We start from the raw sequence: 6,137 nt of genomic DNA on the forward strand, positions 1-6,137 counted from the left end.
TTTGTGTAAATGCATAGAGGTAATAAATGGAATATGTAATTTGACAAATATATGGTAATTTAATTTCACTCTAGTGACAGGGCATAGAATGTTTGAAGAGTAGGAACATGAGACAGTTCTGGAAAGATGGCTTGGGGTCAGGTTTTGGCCTTCAATGCCATGCTAAGGAATTTATTTTACTCTGTGGTAAGGAGATAAACAGCGTTTTTTGTATTTTGCTTGTTTGTGCTTTTGTTTTTGTTTTGTTTACTTTTTGTCCAGACTTTCAGCAAATCAAGATTATGTTGAAAATTCCATTAAAGTTGGATTGACGAATAACTTCCAGAATAAACTGAGGCTAAGTTGAAAATGCTGACCATAACAAAATGTCTTTGGAATATGTTCAGAGAATGAAAAAGAAGAGATGAAAATAGAACTTCTTAAGCCCAATATTATGTTTTTTGGTTTTTGTTTTTTTTTTTGCAGGGCAATTAGGTGACTTCCCCAGGGTCACAAAGCTAGTGTCAAGTGTCTGAGGCCAGATTTGAACTCAGGTCCTCCTGAATCCATGGCAGCACTTTATCCACTGCACCACCTAGCTGCCCCCCCCACCTTTTTGTGGGGCAATGAGGGTTAAGTGACTCGCCTAGGGTCACACAGCTAGTAAGCATCAAGTGTATGAGGCTGAATTTGAACTCAGGTTCTCCTGATTCCAGGGGCAGTGCTTTATCCACTGTGGCACCTAGCTGCCCCATAGGTAATGTTTTTTAAGACAGAATTTGACAGGCAAATAGTTTTTTGGTCTGGACCTATGGTTTTCTTAGGGAGAGAATGTCCTGATCTGGGTATTTCCTCCATTATTCTGGATATTAGTTCTTTATCTGTTACTATCAACTATTTACATTCAACCAGCTATTTTCTGGTACATATTTCACAAACCAAAAATGGGTGCTCATTGAGCTATTAGGGGCATTCTGGATATATGTATTTTAGATTCCCTTACATCTTTTCTTGTTGTTTTTTTTTTTGTTGTTATTATTTTGTTTTGTTTTGTTTTTCCTCACTATATAATTATTCATCCTCTAGTGAAAATGTGAATGTGGTTGTCAATGGTTTTGTTTATTTGTTTGTTTGTTTTACTTCTGCCAAGGTATATACATTTCAGAATAGGAGGGGCATTATATATTCCTGGTAGTATATGCATATATAGTCTCAATTCTATCAGAATTCTAGCAATTACCTTTAGCTAGGTAATATTCTCAGGAAAGAGCAACCTGTTAGAACCATGGACAATGTCTCAAGGACTGATTGTCCAAAAAAAGACCTTTTGTCTAAAAAAAAAAAAATCCCTTTCTCTTTTGTATGCTGCTGAGACCCCCAGTTGATGCAAGTATTTCTAATGCCTCGTTTTGGCATGTTTGCTGTTGTTGTTTGTTTTGTTTTGTTTTGTTTTTTATTCATTCCCTTCCCCCCAGGGCACTTTTGTATATTGAGAAACCTCACAGAGTCTCTAGTACCCAGTAATAGACTAACTTCTATCTATAAAAGATCTTGTATTTCTCCACAGTGTCAAAATTTCCAAATTACAGTCTATCTCTTTAATTGCATTACATTAAACACCAAATATCATAATGTTCTCATTGCTATTTATGCTTAAAAGGACAGTTAGACAGTGGGATTCAACTTTTCTCTAAGTGAAGTGACATATTATTGCTGAACCTCTAGGTCTTTGTCTTCTGACAAGGCAAAGAACTGGTCATTGGTCAAGATTCTTTCCCAGACATCAACAAATATACATGTGAACTATGCTGCATCATTGCAGATATCATTGAGGTCATATAATATTAAATCAATATTCTTGACTTCTGCAAATTATTTGAAGTGTCGTAAATGTTTCTAGGATATTTAGTTTGTATAGCACGCAGAAAACTTGCATTTTCATTTGCCATAAAACATCTAGTACTTGTGTAATTGGGCATTTCATTTAACATAGCTGAACCTCAGTTTCATAATTTGTAAAATGGATAAAGGAAAATACATAGATAGATAGATAGATAGATAGATAGATAGATAGATAGATAGATAGATAGATAGATGATAGATATAAAAGATGCTGGGAGTAAGTAAGTAATGTATATAAAGCATGTCATAAACTTTAAAGCCTATGTAAATGTGAGTTGTTGCTGTTATTTGCTTTATTTAATGAGATAAAATAGAAGTGCTCTTTCCTGCTGTCATGTGGGTATCAATTTTAGATTTATAAATTATTACTTGAAAAGATACTTTTCTAAGTAAATTAGTATCAAAGTATCAACCCTGATCAAAACATATTCCACCTTAGAAATACTTTTCCCAGAACACTTTGACCACAATGAAGGCTGACTCCATGTTAAGTAAGCTTATTCAAAACAAATGGAGGTGAATTTCTATAATATTACTTATATATTCTAGCATCATACTAAAATATGAATAGTCTATGCATACCAGTTATAATGGTTTATTACAAGTTATATTCCAAATAAGCTGCTCAAGTTATAGCTAATTTAACAGCAAAGTAGATAGGAAAGCACAGTATTCTGGGACATTAGACTCCTGTATTCAAATTTTGTCTTTGCAGATATTACATATGTAACCAAGGTGAAGATGTTAAACCCCTCTGAGCCTCAGTTTCTTCATCTATAAAATGAGGGGATTGAACTAGGTGGCCTCTAAAATCCCCTCTGCCTCTCAGTCTTTGATGTTTTATCCTTTGAAAGTCATAATGGGGGGCAGCTAGGTGGCACAATGGATAAAGCACCAGCCCTGGAGTCAGGAGGACCTGAGTTCAAATCCGGCCTCAGACACTTAACATTTACTAGCTATGTGACCCTGGGCAAGTCACTTAACTCCAATTGCCTCACTTAAAAAAAAAAAAAGAAGAAAGTCATAATGGGAAGGTGAAGGGGGGAGGGAAGGAGAGGAAAGGTTCCTATTCTTTCCACTTTTACTTTTTTCCAGAAAGAAAGATCTTGGTGGATGAGTTTCAGGCCATGAATAGAAAAAATAGCTGGAGTTCAGAAGTACAGAAGTAAAGAAGGAGATAAAAGTTTGGGATTTAGGTTTTGTAACCCACAGAAGGACAGTTATTGTTTGACTTTTGTATTTATAGGAAGACATATGTTTATCTGAGTTCAAAACTGGTCTTAGACATTTACCTGCTATATCATTTTGGGCAAATCACTTTACCCTGTTTGGCTCCGTTTTTTTTTTTCCATTTGTAAAATGAACCAGGGAAGGAAATGACAAAGAACCTCAGTATCATTGCCAAGAAAACTCAAAATAGGGTCATGAAGACTTGGGCATGATTATAAATTGACTTAAAAACAATGCAATCCTAGCCTATAATATAATGGACATTTAGCAATTGTCTGTTGGTTAATTGATAAGGTAGCTCATGAAGGATGGAAATAAAACTTCTCTGAAAAGTAGGAAGTAATTTGATTAGAAATGGCAGCATGGTTGGGGAAGGATAAGTCAAACTGAGGATTTTAAGAAAGAGAAGAAAAAAAATTGTAATTCAATTTCTAGCCAACAACTCTTGTGAAATACAAACATTAAGTATATCAGGTGTACATTACTGTGTAAACACTATCAGATGAAACAGTTTAGTGGAGCTATATTTAATTCTGCTCTTATATAGCCACTGACACCTTCAACATGACAGTTATTCTGAACTTTTGTACTACATTGACAATAGATTCAAAGGAATACATCTATAACTGTGGCTATGAAATTAGAAAAATAAAAGTAAAAGATGAGGAATTCAGATCCATGACTCCCATCATCTTTTATATACATCGTGTCCAGTGGAATTAGCCAAGCACTGATTTTACGCCAATAATTTTAATTTGGAATAATGGTTTCATTGTCATCCATCTTGTTTGTTTCCATTGAGTTACTGAATACTTTTATTCTGCACATGGAAGCCACTAAGGATCTGGCCTGTGTGCTCATCGGTGCTGCATCACAAGTATAAGGCTGCACACATCAACACATGGTGTGGGGGTGAGAACAGGTCACTGGAGCCAGTCACAAGATGATAGGCTATTTCCAACAGTGCGCCAGATGATCAGCTACAGTCTCTGATAAGACAGTTCTAATAAAGCAGTGAGAACATCACAGAAAGGTGGAGGGAGAAGAAGAGTTAAATAGCAAATGCCCCTGCCCCCAATCAAAACTGGTCTAGTACTTGGAGCTGCCCATTCTTAGGACAGGAGCAGACTTCTATGGAGGAGACGTGTGCCTGATGGTTCTGAGGCTTCCTGGCAAGTCTACTTGGCCTGGGGGTTTCTGAAATTCTTTCCAGCAAATTTAGCCTTGCTGCCCAGCTCTTCCTCAATTCTGAGAAGCTGGTTATACTTGGCCAGATGCTCAGATTGGTAAAGGGCACCAGTCTTGATCTGCCCAGTGCAGAGACCCACCACCAGGTCTGCAATGAAGGTATCTTCAGTCTCCCCAGAAAGATGAGAAACCATCACTCCCCACCCATTGGACTGCGCCAGCTTGCACACCTTGAGAGATTCAGTCATGGAGCCAATCTGGTTTACTTTGAGTAGGAGGCAGTTTCAGGCTTTCTCACTCACAGCCTTTTCAATGTGTTTGGGAATGGTCATGGTATGATCATCCTCTACCACCTGGATATCAGCAGTAGCAATGAAATTCTTCCAAGCTTCCCAATCATCCTGATCAAAGGGATCTTCAATAGATACCACTCGATAGTCCTTGATGAAGCTCTTATATAGGTCGCCAAGCTCAGAAGGGGAGATGTATCTGCTGGCATCATCAGGTGACTTGAAGTCCAAGTCATATTTCCCAGATCAGAAGAATTCTAAGGCAGCCACATCCATGCCAATTATGACCTTATCAGTATAGCCTGTCTTACCAATGGCATTCTTTAGCAGCTCCAGAGCTTCCTTATTCTCCAGGATGTTAGGAGCAAAACCACCCTTATCCCCTACATTAGTGGCATCCTGTCCATATTTCTGCTTAATAGCATTCTTCAGGTAGTGGTAGACCTCAGCTCCAATGTGCATGGCCTCCTTGAAGTGTGCTGCACCAACCAGGAGGATCCTGAATTCCTGTATGGCCATCTTGTTACCTGCATGGGAGCCCCCATTGATCATGGTGAAGGCTGGAACTGGCGGGATGACTTCATTATTGCTGGCAAGGTCAGCAATATGCCATAAGAGGGAAACACCTTTCTCAGTGGCTCTGGCCTTACAAAGAGCCAGAGACACTGCCAAGATGGCATTTGCACCAAATTTAGATTTATTCTCCATGCCATCCATCTCAATCCTAAAGTTGTCAATCTTCTCCTGTTCCACAACATTCAGTTTCTTGCTAACAAAGGTTGGGGCATTAGTTTTATTGATGTGCTCAACCACTTTTGAGACACCTTTCCCCATGCAGTGGAACACCAGGGCTTCATGAATGCCAGTAGAAGCACCACTGGGCATGGCAGCTCAGAAGAGACCTTTTGCAGTGTAGAGATCAACTTTAACAGTGGGGTTTCCATGAGAGTTGAAGATCTCTCCTGCTTGGATCTTGAGAGTAGACATATTGAGTTTCTGGATGTGGTCTTGTCTGCAAGGTTCAGAGAACAGAGGCTGCGGGATCTACATACACAAAGAGGGAGCACTAAATGGGCAAGTTCACCCCAGGGAACTCCTCCTTCTCCTGTCCATCCATCTTCTAAACTTAAAAGTAACAAGTCCCAAAGGTCTGTTACTGCAGAGCCCTAACTCTGCTTGAAAACTTTTGCAGGGTTATAAGAACATAAAACAAGTTATTAATACAAGTGGAGGATAATTCGGTAAAACTATGAGTTAAAGTTACCATCATTGCCTGTTTGTAACCACATTAAAATATATATACTTCAGATCTTACTGTGTAGGATTTTTCATTTTTTTTTCCTTTGAAAGGTACTGAGGTTGAAAAATTCATCAGCCTGTAGTAAACCTTTTATTAACTCACACATGGTAAGAGATGCAAATATGCACTTTTTACTTTCTGATTTGAAGGGAGTAAACTTATTTCAAACGTTAGAAAAAATATATTTTTTCTACTTATATCTCTGCAAACTCCCTTCCCACCAAAAAATTGAAGATACTTCATGTAAA

The 6,137-nt window shown here is 38.1% G+C and overlaps 1 pseudogene; it reads right to left on the minus strand.

Moving 5' to 3' along the window:
• Positions 1-4,289: 4,289 nt before the first annotated feature.
• LOC122750187 lies at positions 4,290-5,576 on the minus strand (annotated as a pseudogene).
• Between the last annotated feature and the right edge of the window lie 561 nt (positions 5,577-6,137).

The sequence above is a fragment of the Dromiciops gliroides genome, chromosome 3 (assembly GCF_019393635.1).
Source record: "Dromiciops gliroides isolate mDroGli1 chromosome 3, mDroGli1.pri, whole genome shotgun sequence".
Taxonomy (NCBI): Eukaryota; Metazoa; Chordata; class Mammalia; order Microbiotheria; family Microbiotheriidae; genus Dromiciops; species Dromiciops gliroides.